Source organism: Fukomys damarensis, unplaced genomic scaffold (genome assembly GCF_012274545.1).
Source record: "Fukomys damarensis isolate Sample0158 unplaced genomic scaffold, DMR_v1.0_HiC HiC_scaffold_1, whole genome shotgun sequence".
In the NCBI taxonomy this organism is placed as follows: domain Eukaryota; kingdom Metazoa; phylum Chordata; class Mammalia; order Rodentia; family Bathyergidae; genus Fukomys; species Fukomys damarensis.
In genome coordinates, this window is record NW_022900913.1 from 17405099 (window position 1) to 17432844 (window position 27746).

Consider the following 27746-nt stretch of genomic DNA (forward strand, 5'->3'; position numbering starts at 1 on the left):
CTGCCTGGGACAGCCTACTATGGACTGAAATGAGTCAAAATAATTTTCTACTGTAAGTTTTGGGTGTCATATCTTTTGTCTCAGCAATGAACAAAGTAGCTGAGACACCTTTATTATTTCTTTTTAATTGGGTTAAAAATATAAAGCACAAGTGCCTCAGTATCAATATCTTCTGTTTTCTTCTCCCACTTTCTTTTGCATTTGCTTGAATTAAGGAAAAAGGCTTTCTGACAAGCTGTTTAAGTGATCCTGGACCACATCATAGAATAATCTGATAATATTCATACTTTATCCTCATTTGTTGTTTCTATATTCTCTTCCACTGATAATTTGACTCACAAAACGTTAATATTTTTTCACTGTTTTCTGTGTCTGGGACACTTGAAAATTTAAATTATATTTAGTATTATCCTACTTACAACAATCTTGTTAATCACACATTATGAGCCCCTTCTTACAGATCAGTATATTAATACATAATAAAGTCTATGTTCATATTCCAATATCACAAAGCACATGAGGTCCAAAGACCTTAGGTTTGTTCTTCAACTTAGTTTCCTCATCATTTTGTTGATGTTGTTGTTTTTGTGAAACAATAACATTAGCACTTGTCTCACATAGTTGTGAAGCCTGAGTTGACATGTGGATAATGCTTGGAAAAATGCCTAATGTGCAATATGTACTGCATAAATATTTCCAATCAATTATATATTAGGAATAAGTATAACAAGACTGCAGCATGATAATTGCACCGCATAATAGCTGCAGAGGTAAATGGATGTTGGACATATGCATACATAGTAGAGAAGGTATGAGCGTAGATGTATAGGTGTATATGTGTGTGCTGTCAATGGCATTATTTAATTCTGTTGTTTATTCTTACAACGTCCTTTTGGCCCTGCTAATGTAGCAGAGAGTTCACCTAACAGACCTTCGAAACCCCCAAACTACACATTGTATAAATTCTGCCATTTCTAATTCTATCACCAATGTATCTTCATGTTTGGAGGTATAAAATATTCCTACCCTTACCTAGAGCTCTGAATCAGTTTTTGTACATATTAATTCAAGGTTATCTTATTCTTATTGCATTTCAAAAATAAAATTCTCACTAAAACATTCTGACAATAAGATTTAGTACTTCATTTCCTCTTACTAATACGCTGCAATTCTCAGTTTTAAAGACCTTGTCTTTATTTTCAAATGAAAAGTTTTATAATGCTTCATTCCTGAAAGTAAAATTAATATTCCAATAAGCATAGCAGATGAAGTTGATTTTAGAGGGGAAAAAGTTCTCTCATATTTGGTCCCTACCCTCTTCCATATTTACTGGCCCATAACACTAGTACTAAAATAATTTCAATAGCATAAGGTATAAATTCATCCTATGTCTGATATCTGTTCATGAGAGTCCTGTTGCAGTTGTACGTTTTACTGGGCATCCTCCTTAGAGAAAAAAGGACCTGTGAGGACATGGCTGGGTGCCTGGCATGTTTATAATGCAAGGCAGATTTAAAATGAGAAGTAAAATATACTTTCCAAAATCCACTTGCTGGCTAAGTGTCCAGTGAGTGATTCGGTCATATGGTAAGGGATATACAGGAGAGGAAGGAAGGCAAACGTGTACTGTCTCTGAGGATACCTATTCATTGTTTTTTACTAGATATGGATCATAAAAAAATGAGAGAAGGAAAAGGTTAATTCTAATTTAAAACTAGAATTTATACACACTTAAAAAGGCTGCTTTAATGCAGAAGTCATTGCCACCATATCAGCCTTAGCAGCTAATTTATTCCAAAAGACCCACCTAATTTTGCAATAATTTTTTTAGATCCACTGTTTTCAGTAATTATGTGCTTAACTTTTTTTTTTTTTTGGTACCAGGGATTGAACTTCGGTCCTTGCACTTGCAAGGCAGGCCACCGAACTGCTGAGCTAAATCCCCAGCCCTCTCAGTAATTATTTTGAAGTTCTTCTGGTTTCAGAAAAATGTTTCATGAAAAATCCAGACCAAAATGATATTTTTCATATTGTTTTAATCAAATTCTGTTTTATAACTTGTTATTTTAAAGTGCGCAGACAGATTTGGAGATGTGTGTGTGTGTTTAGAATGCTCACTATTATCCTTCTCTTTAGAAGTCTATTGATGATTAAGAGAATACTATTTCTGCTTGGGCACAGTAGAATTTATACTTCCAAATTTTTGGTTGATGTAGAATTCATTCTGCTACCCTACACATCTGTTATTTAGAGCGTCAAAATCCCTCTGTAATTAGCAGCACAGACACTCCATGCTTGTCAAAATTAAACCTTAAAATCAAAGTATTACATGATGCATCTGATATTAATCAGCAAATCTAAAGATCATGCTAATTATCTGTTTAGGTTTTCTAAAAAAAATTTCTGACTATATTACCTCTACTGTCTAAGCATATTTTAATGATTTATATTATTTATTTCTGTTATCGTGGTATAATGTCAGTTACGTCTGTAAAATGTGTCATAAGTGTTTATAAAAACCAACTTGAAACCATTAAGCATTTCACGTACTCATTGATTCATCAATCACTCTGTCTCACTCTGTCAGATATCATGAGTGAGCCTGGAAAAGGTAGAAATGAATAGAGATTCTCACTCATAATTCAGAAGAGAGCACAGACCTGGACGTCTTCAAATACATGGCAAACCATGGGTGGCACTGTGAGAGTAAATGATGAAAGGCAAAAAACCAAACAGCATTGGAATCATAAGGAAAGGGGAGCTGAGCCTTTGCTGATGGACTGGTGAAGGGTGACATGAGAATATAGCTACTGGGCATCCTCCTTAGAGAAAAAAGGACCTGTGAGGACATGGCTGGGTGCCTGGCATGTTTATAATGCAAGGCAGATTTAAAATGAGAAGTAAAACATACTTTCCAAAATCCACTTGCTGGCTAAGTGTCCAGTGAGTGATTCGGTCATATGGTAAGGGATATACAGGAGAGGAAGGAAGGCAAACGTGTACTGTCTCTGAGGATACCTATTCACTGCAGTGCGGCTTGCTATTTTCTGTTATTTGCACTTAGGCAACTATTTCATAACTAGCCTCTTAAGATGTTCTAATATTTTCTGAATGCCTACTTTTTTCTAGAGATTAAAAATCCTCCTGAGCATGTTTAAAACCTAATATTTGCATCTATGAAAAATAAGCACATTCACAGCTACTACTCTGTCTGATTCACGGTTTTCTCTGCTTTTTTTCTTTTCGGAAAGCATATGTATTTAATTTGCAGCCAGAGCTTTAGAGTCACATAATACTTCCATATACCAACTGGCCTTGTGTTCAAAGAATAGCTATTTTAGATAATACATGTTTACTAAATATACATTTATAGGGAAAACGCCTCTAAAACTCAATTTCTATTCCCTGTTAGTCTTTTTTTTATTCCCCCCCTCAGTGTTAGGAATCGAACTTAGGACCTTTCTCTCTTTTTTTTGTTTTTTTGTGTTTGTTTGTTTCTGGTACCTGGGATCCAACTCACGTCCTTGCTCCACTGAGCTAAATCCCCAGCCAGGACCTTGCTCTTAACAGGCAGATACAGTGCCACTGAGCTATAACCCCAGTCCCACAATATCTATGTTCTATGAAGAACATTGGTTTAAGTCTTTAGAAAGTAATGTACACAACCAGTTACATCGATAGTTCTACAGAAAATTATATTGTGTCCTGAAAAAAACATATATGCCTGATAAAAATCAGTGATAAACTGAAAAACTAGTAGTTTTAAAGCTTATATGACAGTTTCCATCTGCCCATATTCCCATGCCTCCCAAACAAGCAAGAACTTTAGTATTTTAGTAACAATGAGTACTTTAAATAAGTGTTAAATAAACTGTTCAACATTTTCTAGCTCTACATGTACTTGGAAGGAAAGCCAAGTCATTCACTGTTGATTGCTTATCACAGGGATATAGAGTCAAGGAATTAAAGTTAGTGAAAACAAACCAAGAAAGGCCACTAGAAATACTAACACTTTACTAAGTTACATTTGTGAGACAAGACAGGCCTACTTTTTGCTCTCAGTTACAGTGAGACATCTCGGACTCTGGAGTGCTCCGTCTATTTGGAGTACCTCTTTGCCCAGGGTTTCTGGGCACCGAATAATTAATAATGTGGTTTATGACGGCGGATTTGGAGACCAGATATCAGTTCCAACCCTAGAGACACTGGAAAGTAAATGTACTGGACCACAGGAGGGCTTGAGTTTGAAGGTCAGCCAAGCACTAGGTGGCCAAGCTCCACTAAGACCTCTGGACACCAAAACAGGTGAGCGTCAATGGTTGGGTTGGCAGTGCTCTCTCAAGCTTATACCTTTGATACCTCCAAGAGAGTCTGACGGGAAATTCCACTGGGTCCTTCAAGGTCTCTGTCCTATGCATCTCCGCAATTGTCTGATGGCAACTTGTGTGGTGTCATTACAATAAAGTGGTAACTGTAAATATAACATATTTCCAGAATTCCAAGCATTGTTCTATTGAAACGTCAAACCTGAGGGTGGGGACTGGCATATTCAGAGCCAGCCAATCTGAAGTGAAATTGGCCCAGGTGCCCCTGAAATTAGCTCTGTTGCTGAGGTGAGGGAATTCTTGGGACTGTTCTCTCAGACTCTGCATTTAGTAAACTAATTGGAGATATTAACAAAAACATTTTATCAGTTAATTGTAAGTACTACTCTCTTAGGTAAAGGGGTCATGGTCTCTGTTCTTTATAAAATACCACTGTAAATATACAATGGTATGTCAAGCTTTAGTTGATACAGGGTGGGGTGATAAACTTGACTGGATTTGGAATCTACACCTGGGATTGGGGGAGCACATCTCTAGGTGTGTCAGAGTGGGTTAGTGAAGCTTATCCCTGGGGTCTATGTCAGGTCTTCTTTGTTTCCCTCTGACACACCTCTCTTCTTCCTGGCCACCTTGAACTAAGCAGCTTTACTCCATCACACACTTCTGCCAAGGTGTTTCAGCCGTTGAGCCAGCCAGTGAGGACTGAATCCCTTTAAAATGTGAGCCAAACTAAATCTCACCTTCTTAACTTGAGGCTATCAGCTACTGTTACATGTTGTGTGACTGATACAAATATTTAAAATAATAGGAGCCAGAAAAGAAAATATTGCCAGATTGAATCTAATCAAGATTATGGCTTAGGAGTTTGGAGTGATGTCATAACCACTCAATATTCTACTTAGGACAAGAGCTAACGTGGAAAAAATAGCCCTGCACTCCTTTCACCGTGACAGTGAGGTAAAACTAATGTGACCGTGAAGACACGAATGCATGTAAATGCGACAGTGCATCTATCAGCACTCCTTGGCAATGTGAGCCAGGTGTATAATTCAAAGAATGAGAGAGCACAATAAAAACAGGTATGGCCAAGGGCTATAAATATTTCTCCCTTTCTTTCATAATTTATGGATATATTTTCCCAAGTACTGGAAGAGATACGGAGAATATAGGGCAGGAAGAAGTTGCACGTTTATAATTTTTACAATATTTTTCACTCTTTCTGTTGAACTCACTTAGTGGACTTTACATGGCTTCAACAATATCTGGTATTCTTCCCTTCCCTTAAATCGGCTGCATGACCTTGAACTAGACATTTAGTCCTGCTCAGACGCAACCTCCATATATACCCGTGTGCACCACTGACTTATACTTCAAACAATTCTGAGGCTTAGATGAGCTCGTGCATTTCAAGTGTTTGGCTCACACCCGAGGCATAATCCTCAACATTACTTGCATATCACTTCTTTTATTGCTTCTCATAAGTGCAAGAAGACTTAGTCTCTTCAGGCTGCTCTAACAAAATATGGAAATTGATTTCTCATAGCCCTGAAGGTGGGGGAGACCAAGATTGTGGTAATGTTGTGGAAAGGTTCTGGCTAGGACCCTCTTCCAGGTTAAAGATTGCTGATAACCTAAAAAAGTGTGCTTTTACATATCCTCTCTTACGAGTAGAGTGCATATTGGATGTTAGTCTTATTAAAATGAAAATCAATAATATAATAATAAAATACAAAGTCAATAATATAAATTAGTTAGAGGTATTATGTTATATTAATACATAAAATGTCCACTTCCGAATTAAATTGAAGTTGTTGAACAATATTTTCCTATTTTCCCCTAGATATGTTTCAAGTTAAACTGGAATTCCATTAATGTATAATGCAATTAAATGACTTTTGTGAAATATAATAATATGATTTAACAATCCTTGATCCCATAATGAAATTGAAATATTTACCAATATGCTTGTCCAGCAATAAAAGGTACACTTTCACTACCAGCACAAACACACACACACACAGGCACACACACACACACATACACACACAAATCCTTTTTTAGAAGTGTCCATATTCTTTCTTTGATTTTACAACTTTATTTATGTCATAATTCTAGTACAGAAAACATTTCCTCTTCCTTTAGGTGGAAGATTATTCATATTCTGCATGGGAACTACTATTTTTAGAATGCCTTCAGTCCTAAAATGCATATTACTTTTGAATTTTAAAATGTTGAAACAAGTATATAGCATTTATTTAAATTAAGCTTTGGCAAACCCCTTTTTAACAGTAATGACTACAATTCAACTTTTTGGTCATATTTTCTATTTCAGTAATTCTCTCTTCATTACAGTAATCTGTTATGTGTGTACTTTCTATAATGCTCAATAGATTCCTTGAGTGCTAGAACTTTGTCTTAGACACACTGATTTTATGTCATCTGCTCAAAGGTTGCCTTTGGTCCACAAACTCAATAGCCTTCCAAATTTCTTAACACTTTGGTGAGAAAAGAAGAGCCATATGCTATGTAAATGCTTTTCCTTCCAACCAACTTGTAGTTCTACATTAGAAAAAATAAAAATGAATAGAATGAAATGGACAATACCTGTGGTATTTCTAATGGCAAAGTTTTTGATGACATTTGTCACCTTTGCTCTTTGGGTATCTTCTATTTTGTGTCAATATTGTAACATGAATCTTAGGTCTTGTTTCATTGGGCTGTATTTATTCCTCACTGTGAAGTGATCCCCTAGAAAACCTAACATATCTTAGACAGTCTTGTATCCCCAAAAACAAGCATATCACCTGGCATATAGTCAGCATGTTTCTCTCCTAATTAAGTAGTTTGAGACTAGAGGCAGTATACAAGGTGGTATTTTGCTCATTTTCAACTAGCTGCTACAGTCCTCAGCAGAATCATAAATAAAATGAAGTAATGCTACACTACTGTTTATTTGAAAACTACCATGTGGTTGAAATAGAAATTTGAACAGCAAACAAGGGACTTTTTTTTCTTAGAATTAATACAGTTTAAATTTACAATGACTGACTCACATATGCAATTATAACTATAATGAATATGCTTAATAAATAGTGCATATGTCAGAGCAGAATCAAGAGCCCACCATTGATTTCAATATTCACAAATTCAAATGAAGTACAGGAATTCTGCAAAGTTAAATAAGGTAAAATAAATCCACCCAGATGTCTTTCCAAATATGAGTACACATGGCTGCAGCCTTTAGCTACTTTATCCACATGTCCTCTTTAAGCAGATGCATATCTATATTCACACAGGAAATTGTGTGTGCTTGTGTAACAAGTATGAAAGAAAAATGTGTGTGGATGAAAATAACTGCTCTCTAAGGGAAAACTCTAAAATTGATGCTAAATTTGTGCTTCTTCCCATATGTGTTTATGTACCTTGAATCCTATATGAGTGAAGTGTATGATTCTGGTGTTTCTATTCCTGTAACGTCATTCAAGCCCAGAATTATTGTAAAATATCACCCTAAATGAAACCGCATTTCACTGGGGGCGTCCCTTTAAATATAGCTTATAAACACTGAAAAGCATTTTGTGCTTGAGGGTAATATAATTCAAAGTGTCTCTACGTAACTCCGAAGAAATCAGAAAATATAACAGTACTGTAAAGAAGGTAATTGCTAATTCTTTTATCTAAAAGAGTTATAAGACTTTTATTTTTTCCTCATTAAAAATGCATGGCATGTTCATTGTAGGAAATTTCACAGGTTCAAAAGGTAGAAAGAAGTTGGAAGAAAAAACTCACTGCATTCTACATTCTTTAGTCAAATATCCCTCATCATATCAGCACATAAGGCATATGTGTTTTTGTGAACAAAATATGTAAATTATAAAGGAGCTGTTGGGAAATTATGTTTACTTGAATTTCTACAATCTCTCCAAGGTAACAGAAGATTAGTTAAAAGGGACAACCATAAACTGTCGCCTGTTAATGGATAGGGAAATGTCTGCCTTGAAATTAGATACAAAATCGCAGTTTAATGAAGGGTAACAGCTAAGATCTTTCAGTAGGCCCCATGAGTAAGTAACGCAACAACAGACTTCTTACCCTAGGCCTTGAGCTTTGGAATATCTCTTGTCACAGTCATTGTTCTAGGACCCCACCGTATTTAGGAACTTCAGTGCTGATTCTATATTTTGAGATCATAGCTTTTAGACAATATATTTTATTTTCTTTCCCTATTCTCTTTTTTAGTTAGGTAATTATAAGAGGAGGAGGGAGAATAAGTGAAGGAATAGTTACTTATATATTAGGCACTAAGATATTCTAGGGATAATTTCCAATGAAAGAGTTTCTGTAACCGAGAAAGAATACAAAAACTATACTCTTACTTCCTTCTCGAAGTTATAACAATTACATTTAACTATTTCATAGACCATGCTCTAGGACATATTTTAAGTGTTAGGTCTATTTTCTCCTCAGTCGTCACAACAATATGATAAATGTGTATGTGCTGCAGTTTTCTCCACTTCACTGCTGCATGAAAGGAATGAAATAAGTGAATTTCTTGGTCTCACGTGGGCAGATAGGTAACTAGTTTTGCATATTTATGGTCATGTTACCCATTGCTAACATATTACTTCACATTTTTTCTAAATTTTGCATTTTGACGTCATTAAAAATTCTTCAAAATATCATTTTAAATAGCTGCATAATATTCTGTTTTACAGATGTAATAGAGACTTTGTATTCTACCATTTCTAGGTTGTATCAAATTTCTCACTTCATAAATATAACTCTTATAATGCAAGAATAAATGTCTTGTAATTAAATTAATTACTTTAAACTGAAAAAAGTTCTTTATATATTTTCAGAGCTTTCCAAAGTAACTTTGCCAATTATATTTCCAACAGGAATGTAAAACTCTAATTCAGAAATTTGTGGTAAAAATGAGGAAAACAATAGTAGGTGAACATGATTTGGGAAGTACAAAATATGATCCAAACTTGTGTGATTGGATACAACATCAAGAATGAAAGAGTTACATGTTTTCACTATGAAAAAACTATTTATCACAGCATGAAATTAATATGGCTCTCTCTTTTCTTTCACTCTGATTTATTCATTCTGCATGAGTTTAGCAAAATGAGGAATCAACTTTCTCAGGTATATGGTCTCAGTTCATTTGGGTTACTATAACAAAATATCATAGCCCGGGGATTTAGCTCAGTGGCTCCAATGCCCGCCTCTCAAGCACAAGGACTCGAGTTCAATCCCCGGTACCGAAACCAAACAAACAAAATATCATAAATTAAATAGATTATAAGCAAAGAAACATGTTTTGAAAGAAAGTAGGAGTTAGCTCTCTGGTAGCTCTCTTATCAGGGTATTAATCACATTCATGAAAGATCTGATTTACAAAAGTGATCTATTCCCCCTTCAAAGGACCAATATCATCACCTCATTTTGGAATTCTGCATGACATATGACAGATCATACAAACATTTACATCATCGCCGCATATTTCTGAAGAAAGGGCTATTTAACTAATAGATGCATTTTGTTAAGGTCATGAAGAAGAGGGTAGGAACTAAGTTGAGAAGCATAGACTCTGATCCTCTTTTAGATCCAAAAGATACTGTATCATACACACTCACCATAGACTTTTTATTTTTAAATGTACTTGATTTTTAAGGAGCTATAGATTCATAGTAAAATATATGGGAAAGTCTAGAATTCTTAGAGATCTCCTATTTCCATTATCAATATTTTGCAACAAAGTGACACATTTGTTGGCACTGAAGAACCTACTGTGACATAGCACTGTCCCCAAAAGTCCCACGTTTACAGTAAGGATCACTTTTGTTGCGCACTTTACACATTATAACAAGTACATAGTGGCAGGCATCTAGCATTAGGGTATGGACCAGAGTAGTCTTGTTGCCCTAAAAATCCTCCTTGCTCTGGCTCCTTATTTCCTCCTCATATCATCGATAGGAACCACTGTTCCCTCACCGTCTCTAGTTTTGCCTTTTGCAGGATGTTATTTAATTGGAAACACCCAGTATGTGGCCTTTTCAGATGCGTTTACTTCAGTTTGAAATATGTGCTTTAAGCTCGCTCCTATCTTTGCGTAGTCTGGTAGCTCCTTTCTTTCTAGCAGTAAATATCATTCCATCACCTGGATATATTACAGTTTATCCAGTCACCTAGTAAAGCATATCTTTGCTTCTTCCAAGATTTTGGAATTATGAATAAAGCTGCTATAAACATTGAAGTGCAGAGTTTTGTGGGTGCCTGTTTTTAACTCCACAATTTCTGAGGAATATGGTGCCTGGGTAGCATGGCATTTGGAAAGAAAAGCCAAAGCCCAAGTTGGAGGTAACATTTTGCTTTCCCACGGCAGTAGATAAGAGTTCATGCTGTTTCATATTCTAACCAGTATCTGATATTGTGACATATTGCATTTTGACCGTCTTCTGAGTATGTAGTGGTGTCTGTATATGATTTTTTTTGTATCACAGAATGTGACAAAGTTCATAACAATTCTGTCATTCAAATGTCATTGTATTATTTCTTAGTGACTCATTTTCTGCTGGAAAAATAAATCTCAAATTATCATTCTAGGTGAAGTACCAACAAAGGTTCTATAACAATAGCTAGCTTAGTGGATTTTTCATTCAAACGAAAAATTGAAATAGTGCTTATTTATTATTTCTCATTATAAGTATTTATTTTCTCTTAAGATATATAACACAAATGATCTTTACTTTCCTTAAAATATGTGTTATTTGATTAATTGTACTCAGACGAAGTGAATATATGAGACATGCTTTATCCAATTTACACATAAAATGAAGGTGTAAGGCATTTGTTACTGACTGAATTATTATCTAAATTATAAACCTAGACTTTTCCTTTTGACCTTTTCTGGGTGTGCTAAGAGATAAAAAGGAATGTGCACTATAGAAAATTGAGAGCCTGAGTAAGTCTACCAGAATGTTTCCATTCAGCTCTGCAAGAAGTAAACTGGATTGTCAGCTTGATTACCTTGGGATCAGCCCGTGGGCTAAGTAACAGAGTTCAGGTCGTGCCTAGGTGAGTGGTGGGGTGAGACCTTCGGTGTTACCTCTGATCACTGGCGCCTTTCTCTGTGGAGCTGTTTGCCTGCTGTGCTTGCAGGGACTATGAGTTTAGTGGCATCCCTCTACCAACCACTTCCACCAAGATATTTCTCCCTTGAAGCTGACCAGAGGTGGAACCTCAAAAACTGAAAAGCAAATAAACTTCAGCAAGAAAGCTGGGTAATAGAAGCATGACGTACAACTAAAGAAAATGTAGTATAATATCACCCACTTAAATATGCCATAGTTGAGTGGTCTGCTTCTGTACATATTTTCTTATAAAATGTTTTGAAACAATAATTGAGGCAATTCATTGTTCAGCCCCTTATATCTTCATTATTCACTTAAAGCAGTGCAATTTAAGTCTTTTATATTGTAACTTCCAGAAATGACAAGAAAATCACATCCCTATTTTCTACTTCTACAACTTATAAGCTATTTTGCTGTGCTGTTTATTCACACTATCAACACTGTTTTCATAATGTCATTCCTTTTTTAGATCTTTCAAAATACTGTAGTATTTCTTTTGACAATAATCTATTTTTTTAATTTTTGAAAATTTATTTCTTCTTGTGGTATCTGGAAATATCTTTATTTAACTTGTGCATAGTCAATTCTAAATAGAAATTAACTATGAAATATCTTTTACATTAAGTAGAAAGAAGAAATCATAAACATTTCATTTCATCGAAGATATTCCATAGTCTTTTTACATTTTTTTCTTTTTAAAAAAAATTGGTTTTTGGGCTGCGGATTTAGCTCAGCTGTTCGGTGGCCTGCCTTGCAAGCACAAGGACCTGAGTTCAATCCTGGGTACCACCCCCAAGAAAAGAAAAATTGGTGTTCATTTGTTCCTCTGAATGTAGTATGGTATTTTTATGCAGCTCGTTATCTTCATTGTGATTTTCTTGCGTCTAACTGTGAATATCCTTGAATTCAGCCTACTTAAGAGTTGAGTTTTTTGTATCTATAAACAATCTGCAAATTATTGATTCATCCACTTCTAATAAGACTGTCATTACTTTATAACTTTTTATCCTGTTGCTCCAATTATTCTTATCTCATGATACTCCAACTAAATATGTTAGATGCTATATATTTGCTTTCAATATATCTGATATGTCATTTTTTAATCTTTCCATATCAGTAATCAATAATCATGGCTCTCCTATCAGTAATTCTTTAATTTTGCTATCTGCTATAATTCCAAAAATATTGGATTCTTAATCTCAGCTATTGCTAACAATGTTAGTTACCTTTTACATTTGGCTATGTAACACTTCATATTTTCTATTTCTTTGGAAAAATGTTGACTTTTCATTTATTTTCTCTTGGGTACATTAAGCAGCTTTTCAAAAATTTTGTAATGATCTATTTTTAGGATATTTTCTCTGTTATCTATCTCTACCACCCTATTTCTTTTTTCATTAACATTATCTCATAAACTGCTTATTTTCTACTTCCTGCTGGATATTTTATCCATAGAATTTTTGTGATTATCTTGAGAATTAAGATCATAAATTACTTCAGAATAGATTTGGTTTTGCTTTCCTTATGCATCTATCTACCTGTAGCATCAATGTAGGATCTCATAAATAGATGACACATGGATTGTTAAGATTATTGCCAGCATGAGAGACATTCATATTTGTCCTGTTATTACCCTGTGGTTTTAGGACGATGAGTAGCATCCCTTGTTTCTATCAATTTATCATTATCATCCTTCTCCCCTAAATTGTGATAGCCATACATATATGCAGACACTGCTAAATGTTCTCCTAATACTATTCCAGGGCTTAAACATATGAGCTTGGAGGAAACAAAGCACATGGTCGGGCCGGGAATTTAGCTCAGTGGTTCTGCTGCCTGCCTTGTAAGCACAAAGACCCGAGTTCAATCCCCAGTACAGAAAACAAACAAACAAACAAACAAAAAAGCAGGGTCCATCACAGCCTGCAGCCATCTCTTTAGCATTAACCCATGTTTCCAAGGTACAGATATTCCCAAATGCTGGATTATTTCTCAAAATATTAGGGGGAAGTTTCTCAGTGACATCGCAGTGACACATTAGCTCTCTGCACTAACTACATTTCTATTAGTGTTGCAAGAATGTATCACATATTTGGCAGTTTAAAACCCTGATGAAGTCATTCACCTTTTCTGTAGGTCAGCATAGCACAGTAGATTTTCCCTCCTTTAGGATCTAACAAGATCAAAATTCCAGTGGCTACAGGGGTGTGTTCCTCATTTCAGTCTTATGACCCTCTCTGAACTCCCTGTTTTTGGACAGAAGTAATTTCTTCCTTACCCTTCTCACATGGCTCACTGAAACTTCAAGCAATCAAAGAAACAAGGAAGACTTTTCATGCTGAAATCTCTGATTTTTTCCACTTTGGCTTTAAAGGATCATGTGGTTACACTGTGCCACCTAGATAATCCAGGCTAATCCGAATTTTATAACCAACCTTGCAGTGGCCCTGATTACACCTGCAAATCACTGTGATCATAACCAATGCATGGGTGTGATGTCTCTTCACATTTAGCATCCCAAGAAATAGGACGTGGAATTATCCTTCTACCATATTTACAGTAGTTTCTGGGAAGATTTAACTTTTTTTTTTTCAACTTTTCTAGCTGTTCATAACTAAAGCAGCACTGGGCTTTGTATTTTCTGTCACTACTGAAGGCACAAATCCTCTTAGTGTGGCTTGAGTTCATGCTTTAAATTTGTCATTTTACTTTTTCCATTTGTCCAGCAGAGCAGGCAACATTGCAAGTGTTTTATAGGCCTGCAGGTCCAGGTCTCGGGCTGCACTTCTACACAGATACTTCTTTTTTCTTTTTTTTTTGCTGATTCTGTCCTTTACTATTAATTTGCAATCATATTACCGACTACTATATTGAATTATTATGAAGAATAAACATATAGAGTTTTCTGAATGTTATTTTTGTTATTAATCAAATTTTAAAAGGCTACTTTTATCTTAACACAATTAAGTTGGAAAGTAGCCATTTGCATTTCAGTACCTAAGGGAAACACATCTTTAAATAATGCACCTCGTAGCCTCTTGTCAATCGTGCCAACAAATACATGCAGTTGTTTAAATAAGATGCAAACAAAAGGAAACAGCAACAGAAATCTAGAATTTCTCTAGCTTCCTTTAGATTTGATTATCCTTAAATCTATATAATAATTTAGAAAATCACTCAGGACTTTGTGACACAGTCATGATCTGAGATTAAGTTTCAAGGAACTCTCAATTTTGCCAGTCTATAACTACATTTTCATTAAACTGCATCAGCAGCAGGCAATAAACAATGTCAGAGAAAATAATTTTAGCCCTACAGCTACATATACAGAGCACATGATTACAGTTTTTTTTCAAATCTTGTTGAACATGTTTGAATTCAAGTTCAAATACAATGTTCAAGTACATTCACACCAGCTCTCAAAGGAAAACAGTGTCACACATAATTATAACTGAAATCAGAAAAAAGCACAAAAGACCATCTGCAAGTTATATACAGATGTAGTTGTTCAAAATGCTTTATCCTTAAGAGATTCTGAAGTTTAAGTAATTTGTATGTAGATGTGCCGAAATCACTTTAGATGAAAATCAAATGAAGGAATCATAATTGGTACAATTTTGGTCCTTGAAAAGTCTTTCTTTTTTATATGACTTCTTTTATATATATAAAGTTGATCATTAGAAAAATAAAATGATATGGATACAATAAAATATTGAAACACAGAAGAAATAAAATCCATTACAATTTCTTCTCCCTAAGTTGTAAATGAGATTCAGCACTTTATATTAATCATTACACAACTTATTCAAATGCTTCTGTGATTTTCTAAGTCAGATACTCTCAATAAGCTTCTTCCCGCGATATATTTATATTCATTTATTCTTCATCATTTTCAAAACAAAACAACAAAAAAGCCAAAAGTCTGTGTTCTTCAAGTTTTACTAAGCATGAGAATTCCTGCAAGATCTTTTAATTTTCCTGTGCCTTTGGCCACCCGGATAAATTAATCAAAATTTCCACAGATAAGATTTAAGCATCAATATATTTTATAAACTCCCCAGTCAATCTTTAGTACAATTCAGTTTGAGAATCAGTATTTTTTTTCTCATTGAGTGTATTGGTACATTTTAGGTATACGGTAGAGTTACATCCATTATTGCGATCTTGTGAGAACCAGTATTTTAAAAGTTGAGTAGATGTTTTGAAAATGTAAGTTATTTAAAGGAAAAGAGTAAACAAAAACTATGAGTGTTATGGATTTTACAATTAGTAAGTATACTACTGCTATGAAAATGTTAATATGTTTATGAAATGAATGTACATTATTTATACTTTTCATTTCCAATGGAAAATAAAATATACAGCTCAGTCTCAAAATTAAAAATAAAATGTGAAAACTAACAAATAATAGTTTTTTATTTAAGACAAAAGGCTGAGATCCTTCAGTTGGAAAAAATGGACAAAATGTAGTTCAACTTTCTACAAAATCTGAACTGTAGGCTAGTGATATTGGGCAGTAACTCAGTGAAGGGTGGACCTAACTAGTACCTGAGAGGCACAGAGCACCACCCCAGCATCAGAAACAAACAAAAATGCATCTTCCTCATCTTTTGTTGATGAATATCTCATCTTTATATATTTCAAGTTTACTGCTGAAAACAATAGGCAATATGCTTAAAAATGTTATTTCATGGGTGGTCTTCCCTTGCGTTTAATTTATATGTGCCTTCAAATACCCATCGCTGGCATTATGTTTGAATTCTAGAACATTTGCAAAAGAACACTGCTTTCTAATGTAATATCACTCAGCTTTTCATATACAACTCTGATGTGGCTCAGCTAAATATGTATTTTAGACAACTAAAATGCCATAGATGAATTGCCTTCATCTAAAGTTACTATTAATTGTAATTGAAAGGAATTCACAGGGCTGGGGATCTAGCTCAGTAGTTCTGCCGCCTTCCCCATGTACAATCCCTAGTACCAAAATAATAATAATAATAATAATAATAATAATAATAATAATAATAATAATAATAATAATAATAATAATAATAATAATAATAATAATAATAATAATAATAATAATAATAATAATAATAATAATAATAATAATAATAATAATAATAATAATAATAATAATAATAATAATAATGATAATAACAATTTTTAAAATAAATAAAAGGAATTCATAAAAATTACTCAAATACGTAGTAACAGTGTTGAAGGAAACACACAATTTAATGAGTTATTTTAAACTTAATCACCACTTTAAAGGTCATAGGAGCATTGTGACTTAAACACATGTATTGCAGGTGGCCAGAATTAAGGTGATGCATCATCTAAAGCTAAGGAATTCCCAGGTTCTCCTGAAAACTGCCCAAGGCTCACAGGGAGACACAAAGCAATTATCCATGCATAAAAGCCCTCAGAAGATGGGATCTGCTGGCTTCATGATCACAGACCTCCTCAGGCAGATCTGGGAGACAATAAATTTATAAGGTTTTAATGTCATACAACTGATAAAAAAAAAGCTCTAGGAAACTAATACACACCCTTTTGAAATAGTCTTTCAATACTGATAAAATAACACAAGAGCTAGATATAAATTATATTAACAACACAAAGCATACTTAAGTACATGGTGAACAAAGAACAAATTGGAACAAATTATCTGAAATACTCCGGGTGACTTGTGGGACAGCACAGTGAGAGTGACTGAGATAGAACTGGTTATCTTTTTAAAGAAGCAATATTAGATAACTAAGACAAACTTAAATATTTCTTGACCTTAAATGCACTTTCAAACTCAGGGTAAAATATATTTTTGCTACCATTTGAGTTACAGAGCTCACTGAAAGAATTAAAAAAAAAATTTGTCATAAGTATTACATAGTTTTACCATAATTTAAAAAAAATGCTTTCAAAATTAACCATGGCATGATTTTCCCAGTTTTTTACACATTATAGTCCTGAGCACATTTTCAAAGAAATATGTAAAAGCCGTATAATTAAATATATTTATATAGTGTGATCTTTTATTGAAATTCTACTGCCAGTTTCTTTGTGAATCATTATTTTTTTTGTTCAGCATATTCATTTCGACTCTGTGTCACTTTATGATTCATTTCTCCCACCAATGTTTCCTCTTTTATCTTCTATGAAAACTGGAGGCTCATTTATATGTATCCATGATCTCATATATATATTTTTACCAATATACAACTTTAAACTTATGAGTTATCCTTTATTTCTATGTTTAGTTCTTTTCTAAGCCCAATCTATAAAACTTGAACAAAATACGGTATAGAATAGGCAAAAGTATCGCTTCTTGGCCTTTTGGCTAAGATCAAGTGTAGAATAGGCAAAAGTGCAGATAAAATATAAATACTAGATTTTTTTTTAATTTAAAAGGGCTCATTTTGTAGTGGCTAAACCAAGTTAAACATCTGTCTTTGTATGCTTTGTCATATCTTTAGAATTTAACCATTCAAGATCCTTTCTTCTGGTTTTTTGAAATGTACAGCGCAAATAATTGCCCTTTTGTGCAATAACATAGAAAAGTTTTTGCTCCTACCTATTTACTGGTCTAATGGTGACCTCCTAAGGGGAGATTAGAAAGGTCCCCACTGCTTATATTTTCTGAAAAAAATCTTGCAGATTAATACTATTTATTGCTTGACTATTTAAAAAAATCCATCATTGAAGCACAAACTATTGACTATGTAATCTTTTATGTTTTAAATTTATATACAATTTATTTGACAGATATAAGGCTATTCATGTTAAGTAGCTTTCCTTGTGTTTGAGTATTTTGTGTCTTTCACAAACTTGGACAATTCTATTTACATTATCAAATGTGACCACAGATTTGCATTTTATTCTATATTATTATCTATGATATTCACAGGATATCAATAACATTTATTACTGGTACTAGAAATCTCACTTATATGGTTTTATGCCTTATCTTTATAGTCAAAGTTTAATACACTTCTCAATCACTATAAATTTATAATATATGCAAAGTTTGGTTGGTGAGCATTAGAAAGTTGCATTCTTTTATTTCAAGTATCCTCAAATATCTTATTTCCTTAAAGGGAACTCTTTAATGTTCACTCGCTACTGCATGATTTCCAGAAAATTCATCTATATCGTCCTCTCCCTCGCTTTCCTTCCCTCCCACCCCTGTGCTGTCCTAGAGTGATGTAAATCAATTCCATTATTTCACGATTCATTTCTCAAATTTCTTTATTATTTTCCTGTTCAGTTTTACTTGATTCCACTCGTTTTTTTTTAAATTTCAGTTTTTATATTAGCTTTATAATTAAACTTTCATTTTGCATTCTGCTGTGCAATGTGCTTGTATCTTTCATTTTTCTCTACCATATTCACTTCAAGTTACTTCTCACAAATTTTGCAGAGTTATAATTTTGTGTTTCTTTAGTTATATTGATTTCTCTAGTGAGATATGTGGGCTATTTATTGTTACCTGCATTATTTAGAAACATATTTACTTTCCACATAATTGGGGATTTTCAACTGTCTTTCTGTTATTAAATTTCAGTTCAATTCTCATAGGTTTAGGAAATACCTGTATTATTTATAGTATTTTAAACTGGTGAAAGGTGCTATGGTTTAGAACCGTAATGGCAAACCTCAGGTAAGTGCGCCACAGTGGCCTGGGTGTATCACTGAAGGCTCTAAATAGTTCACCATCTCTGGTTTAGAATATGGTTTAAATTTGAGAAGAATGGGTCTTCTGCTGTCTTTGGATAGATTTTTCTATAAATTTGAATTAGATAATATTAATGGAGAGCTCTACTTTGTTGACTTCTACTTCTGTTTTCTGCCCATTAGAATTTTAAACGTTTAGCAGAGTGATGATGAATACTCCAATGGTTATATTTGTTTCTCCTTTCTGTATTATCTCATGTACTTGGACATTTTCATTTAAATATATATGTATTGCTATTTCCTCTTGGAGAATTTACTCTTTCATTACTATTCTTCATAAACAACCTTTGCTTAGGAATCTGCTTTAATAATTTTAATGATCCAATAATCCAATTTTAATAACCTAACATTTGGTCATTATTAGTATGGTATATAATTTCTCCAATAAATTACTGTTTAATCTACCTATGGAATTATATTTGAAGAGGGTTTTCATGTTAGGTTTGTACTTTTGATCCACTATGATGATTTCTGTATTTCGCTTGCTTCATTTAAGCTATTTGTGTTTATTATGCCTATATACTAATATTAATTTGTAATGTTTGTTTCATAGTTTCTCAGTGCATATGTTCTTGACCCATTGCTATTTCCTGTCAATGTAAGTGATTTTGGACATTTAATGTCATGGTTTTTGGTATATTCATAATATTTCATTTTCAAAGTCAGAAACTGCCAAATAGATTATATTGTACACTATTATAGTTGATATCTGAAATAGTCCCCAAAGCCTTATGTAATCCCAGGGGGAATCTGGACGTGGCTGAATCATAACTGTAATCGCTGGATTACTTCACTGATTGGTTTAGCACAGTTCTAAGCATGAGTGATGAAAAGACCCACCCGAGTGTGGGTGGCCTCAACCAATAGGCATTTAACCTAGAATGAATAAAAAAGGGAATGAAGGAAGGCTCACTCCTTCCTGAGTCCTGACAACCCTACCATGGACTGTTTCTCCTTCGTGCCAACTCTGGCATGCTGCCCTGCCTGGAGCCAGCTGACTCTGGACTGAAATCTCTACAAACTGTGAGCTAAAATAAAGCTCTACTCTTTTAAGTTCTGTTTGGTGTTTCACATTTTGTCCCAGAAATGAGCAAGTAACTAAGACACTTTCTTTATTCTAATTGTTTCTTAAAAAAATACATTACTCATGTTAAGAGTATATATTTAATAATGTCACATTCTCCATTCCTCTCCTAGTTTATAATATTGCTGTCATTCATTTCATATACCTATGTTATAGGCGGCATATAAATGTCAATAATATTACTTCAAAGACAAGAATAAATATAATAAATGAATTAAATACCTTACCGTTATGTATTTACTCAATGTCATTTTTTCCTCCTTTATGACATAAAGGTTTCTGACATGTAATTTTCTCTTTGGAAAGCAAGTTATAACATTTATTGTAGGAAAGTTTTGTTGACATTGAATTATGACTTTTTTCCTTTGAGAAGACTTTTATCCTTAATTTCAAGAATAATTTTATTGGTATATAAAGGTAAATTAATGATGTTGGCTCTAGTTTTATTTTATCACTTTAAATATTCCATTTTAATCTGGTGCTTGCAAGAGTTTGCTGCTGAGAAGTATTCTGCAGCGCTTACGTATTTCCTTTGAAGGTGACAATTGTTTTCCACTGACTACATTCAAAACTTTCATTTTCATTTTCTGCAGTTTTCATCTGACATGTGATTGTACCATTATCTACCACAGCTGTACTGTTTACTGAAAGACTGGTGGATTTAACAACAAATTCATCTTATGTTTGTCAAAGTCAGAGGTGTAAAACACACCTTAAAAAGCTAAATCCAAAGTACCAAAAGGTAGGGCTGGGGATTTAGCTTAATGATTTTGCTGCCTGCCTTGCAAGAGCAAGGACCCGAGTTCAATCCCCAGTGCCAAAAAAGAAACAAAACAAAACAAAACAAAGTACCAAAAAGCCTATGTTCTTTCTAGAGCCTCTAGAGGAAAATATATTTAGTTGTCTTTTACCTTCAGGAAGAATGCTGCATTCCTCGGTTTATGGTTTTGTCTCCCATGTTTAAAGCAAGCAACACAGAACCTTGGGCTATCTATCTTCATCTGTGTTAATTCCAGTACTGTCCTCATGTGCTCCATTCACTCTTTAATGACACGTGATAACACTGGCCCCATCTTGATGATCCAGAGCAATTTTTAGTCTGCTAGGTTCTTCCATCAGATTTTGGACTCAGGTGTTTTGACAAACACGCAAGCCCATTCCTTCAAATACATCTCTGTAGATGTATTCACAGTGAACTTGTCTTTCTTTGGCATACCTTGATGAGACACTAACTCATCCAAAATTAGAGACAACTTCAGAAGCAGAGCTTACAAGATGTTTCAGGAACTCTTGGTTTAAAACCCATATTGTATCTACAACATTAGCTGCCTGGAAACATATTGTCTAAATTCCTAGTCCTGTATCACCACTTACTAAGTGCACTGTGCTTCCTACATATGCTTACAATTGTAAATCAGTTTTCTGTATTATAAAATAGAGTCAGGAAGGAGAGCTGCATCATCATTATTGGAACTCTTAAGGGAGAGAACTATGGACATTTTTTAATGTATTAATGAATATAATCATTTTATAAAAATAACACATTGGTATTTTTCCCATGAATTAGTCATTTCATAACCATGAAAGATTTTGTTTTTGTTAACTATTGTTATCTAAGTTTAAGGATTTTATTGGATTTTTTTAGGAAAAATGGATTTTGGAGTAGTTACATCAGTTTCCAAATTGCTGAATTTAAAATTTACAAATACGGTCACTTAGGAATAATTATTGATCGGTTTTGAATTTCAGTATCTTCACCTGTTGAAGATGAAATTAGAAACTATCACAACTGAATGCTGTACAATACTATGTTATATACAGTCATGAAGTAAATATTTGATAAAATTATGGCACTTTTTTCCAAATGCAATTCTTCCTCCATAAAATACACATTATATCTGATATTTTCTGGGAGATTAGTCATTCAATGATATATTGATAACCTTCAGAACGTCTTTGATAAAAATTTATGAAATATTTGTCAGACCAGGGAAATAGAGATGGACATGGAGATAGAAGTAGACAAAGATAGAGACAGAGGTAGAGACAGAGGAGATAGAGAAAGAGATGCTAGAGATCCAGAAGGAGGAGATAACACGTTGGGCAGGATTCAGGAGAAAAAAATATACCAGTGCTGGCAATTAAAGTATCGACAATCATATTTGAATGAAAGCTTTGAATTGAAATTCTAGTTTTATATTTCTGAAAATATCCTCTATATTTCTAGAATAGTCTTCTACAGAGTTGCATGAATCAGTGTACAGATGCACACATTTACACAAAATTTAAGAGAGACAGTTTCTTTTTAAATATCACAATGGAGAACTAGTCTTTTCAAAACCTCTCTAGAAATTAGAATTGATGCATCCTCACCAGTAGGATGAAATCAGTGGAAAAGCACTGGTGGATGTGCAGCAATAGATACTGAAAATAATATTTCACTTTCTCCTAAAAGGAATGTGCTGCTCGAGTGTGGTCATGAACACTGGTGTACTTACAGTTTTGTTCTGGATATTACTGTAAATTCATCTAAAATAACGTCTAAAGAGAGAGCTATTAAGTAATCTCCAAAATGTTAATAATAGAAGCACTAGACAGGGATCTGTGACTAACTTCCTGACTCTATTTTTTGGAATAATAATAATAAACAGTACATACAGATTCAAATTCTGATTTTCTGCTATCCAACACCTATTTAACTATTTCACTGTAATTATCTTAATTATGTAAATTTTCTCAACTGGAAACTCTATCCAAAGAATTAAAATATACAGTTTTAATCCAAGGTATGGCTGTAGAGATTAAATATGATATTTTAAATAAAATAAAATCAACATTTTGTGATTTTCCCACATTCTAATTCACAATAAAAGTGTTTGAACTATTAGTTAAATAATTTATATTTTATAATTGAGAAAGATTTTAATACAATATATCTTAGTATAATTATAAAATTTTAACATATGAATGCACATGAATATAATATTTAAAAGAGATGTTGTAATCCACCAAAATATCTCTAAGAATGTTTCCCAAAAAGTATTTTGAGGAAAGATAATTATTGGTAATTTTACAGTTGCTTTTAATTTTTTGAGATTTAACTTTCTAACAAAAGTATATTAGAGTTAATAACATCTCTTACATACTTATGTTTTATATTATTGGTAATAAAGTATGTATTGTAGTAAGCATACTTTTCACTTTAAAGTTTCTTTAAGTAAAGATATTATTTCAAAACACCTATGGATTTTTTTTTTCTTTTACACTTCCATCAGCATTTTCACATATGTACCAGGTAGTTTGGGGGAGGTCAATACAAACTAATGACTGAAAGTTTAAATTCCAGAATGCTTAGAAATAGAGGTTGTGGTTGTCATAGCAACATAGTCTGGTCATATTTATGTTATTCTTTTCCTCGCTAGAAATATTTCAATGCTCCATAGAATTTGTCAACTCTTATGGGAATGAAATCTGTGTGCATTTAATACAGAACTTTAAGGTACTGTTAGTATAGTCCATGTTCCCTAGAAGCAACTCTATATTTGATATTTCATTCAGAAGTACAATCACTTAGAGAGATTTCTTATAAAATAATAAAATAATCTTTTTTTAATAATGCATACTTAAGGTTAAGCTTTATTCCAGGAGGTTTAAAGACAAAAGCTTCCTCTAGTAATATATATTTTTTTAATTCCAAGGTTTTACACAATATATTTCCAGCGGTTTTCCACTCACTAATGTTTCTTTAACAAAGCAGAAGGTTCTTACATTTTCTTGTACCAGAGAGTATTTTATATTTTATCTTACATGTCTAATTCTGAGTATAGTCATGTTCTTTTAATCTTGTGATGCTCCTGTATTTGCTTCAAGGTTTATAAGGAAATTAATAATGTCTTGAACAAACTGATTCCATAGTTTGATCACTAATCTTTACTGGAAAAGAAATATCAGTAAAAATCTTTTAAAATCAGAGAATATAAGCTATTATATATGTCCAAATAATACATTTTTAGAGATATTTACTTTTATATTCATTTACTTAATTGTGCAAAATTATTACTATAATCAATCTCCAATCCTTATGTATAATTGCTATAAACTATTAGGGCAAAAATGAGAAATCAAAATGAAAGTAAGATAAATTTTAACAGTAGAAAATGTAATGTGCCTAAAAAGGAATTTAAGTGACTTGAAAAGAGATATACTTCCAATACAAATAAAATATCCTGAATTAAAAATTTGGAATGATATCTTTAGCTGAGGCACTTTCAAAATATGGTACTATTTGATCAAAACACAGTAGCTAAACTGTTACAAAAACTGATAGCTCCTGAAATTTTGGTGAGATTCAGACTTATTTTGTCATGTATTTTACCAAATATTTATGATTAAGTAATGCACAATATACACAACCCATTTAGGTAGCCTCTTGAGTACTACATAAATAACAATCAACAAGCTGATCTATTTTTATCTTATTATATTGCTTTATCCCTTCTGGAATAAAATTAATTTTAAATAATATTGTAAACAACTGTATGTAAACAAGTTAGACAATCTTTAATTAAAATAATTTAGAGAAAAAGCTTCAAAACTAACACAAGAGATAAAAACCAATCCTTTACAAACACTTGTAGGAAATAAGCGTTAGAAAACACTTTTGTTATAAAAGCAGTACAGTGAGATATGACTGGAATTTAAAAAGCTGAATGCTTTAATATATACAGTTTTATTTTCCTTTGGCATAAGGGTTTGAACCTGGGGCCTTACACATGCTCTCCCAGTGAATTATGACCCTCACCTCTATTGTACACAGCTTAGTGAGTTTTGCAGGTAAGTGTACATCTGACCCCCTGTTTACAGTTAAAAATAGCTATCATCTTTCAAAATTTATTTCTGATCCATTATTTTTCTATTAAATTAATTGGTACAATTTAGGTATATGAAACAGTTATATTCATCAATGGGATCTTGTGCCTTTACATGATGTATCTAGGTTCTTATTTTTTTCCCATTCCCCTGCTCTCCTTTAACCCCTCCATCCCTCCCTATTTACAAAGACTTTGTTTCCATTTTTTTCTTTTCTCAGTTTTTCCTTCCCTTCCTTCCTTTCCTCTACCCCTCCTCCCACTTCCTCTACCCCTTCAATTCTAGGCAACAGAGACATGACACCCCCAACTTGACACTGTACTACAAAGCCACTGTGATAAAAACAGAATGGTACTAGCAAAGAAACAGACCCGAGGATCAGTGGAATCAATTAGAAGTTCCAGGAACAACTGAAGACATATTCAGCTACCTCCTTGACAAGGAACCAATCATCCTCATTGGAGAAAAAGCCTCTTTAATAAATGCTGGTGAAAAAAAAACTGGATTTCAACCTTCTAAAGACTAAAGACTAGCTCCCTAGACCCCATGTGCTAAACTAAAATCCAAGTAGATTAAAGATCTAAATATTAAAACAGAAACACTAAATTTGCTGGAAGATAAATTAGGTAGAATTCTTGAAGACATCAACATAGGAAAAGACTTTATAAACCTCAGTAGCACAGGAACTAGCACAAAGAATCAACAACTGAGATCTCATCTTATTAAAAAGCTTCTGCATTGCAAGAGAATCCAGCAACAGAACTGAGCTGAGAGACAACCTACAGGGTAGGAAAATTTTTTAACAGCTGCTCCTCAGACAAAGGACTACTATCCAGAATATACAAAGAACTAAAAAAAAAAAAGCCCCCAAATTTAAAGAACCAATTTGAAAATGGGCATCCAAAATAAACAGACATTTCTCAGACAAAGAAGTAAAAGCAAGTAAATATAAGAAAAAATGTTCCACATCACTGGTCATTTGAGAGATGCAGATGAAAACAATATTGAGATTCCACCTCACCCCAGAAAGAATGGCTACTATCAAGAAATCAACCAACAACAAATGCTGGCAGGGTTGTGGGGAGAAAGGAACCCTTCTCCATTGTTGGTGGGGGTGCAGACTGGTGCAATCACCATGGAAATTAGCATGGAGATACCTCAAAGAACTAGGTTTAAAAGTCCCATTTGACCTAGCTGTCCCTCTACTTGGTATATACCCAAAAGAATTTAAATAATCATGCCACAGTGATATATGTGCACTCATGTTTATAGTAGCACAGTTTGTAAAGCTTGGAATAAGCCCAATTGCCCATCAACTGGAGACTGGATGAAGACGTGTTTTGTGCATGTATGTTTTTAAAAAATATAAAATGGAGTACTACTCAGCCATAAAGAATGAGAAACTAGAGACATTTGTACTTGATGGATGCATATTAAAAGGCCATATTCTTAAGTGAAATAAATAGGACACACATGTAAATATCCAATAGTTTCTCTGGTGTGAGAAACTAAATAAGGATCAAAATGGCTTCATTGTTTTGTTGTTATTTTGTAAGAATATGTTACATAAGATCTTAGCAAATTTAAACTACATAATGTGGTGTCATTAGCTATAGGCACTACATTGTTTAGTACCTCTCTAGAATGTATTTATTTTGCCTATGTGAAACTTAGTCCTCTTTAATCATCACTTCACCATTTCCACTTTTCCTCAGGCCCTGGTAATCACTAACTATCTGCTTCATTTTTACTACTTTGTTACATCATATTGGTAATGGTTTATATGCAGATGTTCCCCCAAAGCTTCATGGGCTCATGGGTTGGACATATAGCTGAGTGGCTGTTATCAGGTGGAATCTGGCAAGAAGTGAGTCACTGGGACATGACCTGAAAGTGTCTATCTCTGCCCTACTCATTCCTTAGACCAACTCTACTCTAAGTGATTACATGAGCCACTTTTCCTCTGCCACGCTGTCTTGCCTTGGAACCAGCCAACTGTGGACTGAAACCTTTATAAACTGTGAGTCAAAAACAAACTTCTTGGGGTCAGGGATTTAGCTCAATGGTTCCACTGCCTGCCTTGCATGCTTAAGGTCCCGAGTTTGATCCCCAGTACCAGATAAATAAATAAAGGAAAAATGTAAACTCTTATTAGTTGCAGGGGTGGGGTATTTTGTTCTAGCAGAGAGAAAACTATGACAAAATTTGATATTATGGTGACACCCTAAAATGGAGCCTTATCCACTTAGAATCCAAACTAATCTTGACATCCAGTGGCTCTGACTTAAACAAGGTCCTTAGATCTGAAACTTCTAAATATACAAACTGACATATATTAGGACACTAGATATTGGCTGATAAATGAAGGAATAAATGTCATGATGTTGCACTTCTTTATCAATAATGATGCATTTCAATAAGTCAAATTCAAGTGGAATTCATGATTTCTCAATTAGAATGATAATTTGCTTTTGGGCAAACAGGAATAGGTTCACATAGAATTTAATGAATATTATTTCAAGTTTCTTATAGAAAAAAATGTATAACTTGCATGGAGAATGCTTTCATTAGAGTATAGTCATACCTTCTTAG

The 27746-nt window shown here is 33.6% G+C and overlaps 1 protein-coding gene and 1 pseudogene across 1 annotated transcript in view; one reads left to right on the plus strand and one right to left on the minus strand.

Annotated features, from left to right (window-relative positions):
• The window catches only part of Cdh12 (cadherin 12), a 976411-nt gene that overhangs the window by 841500 nt on the left and 107165 nt on the right, over positions 1-27746 (minus strand). The gene's annotated exons all lie outside the window — the stretch shown is intronic.
• LOC117285555 lies at positions 17788-17915 on the plus strand (annotated as a pseudogene).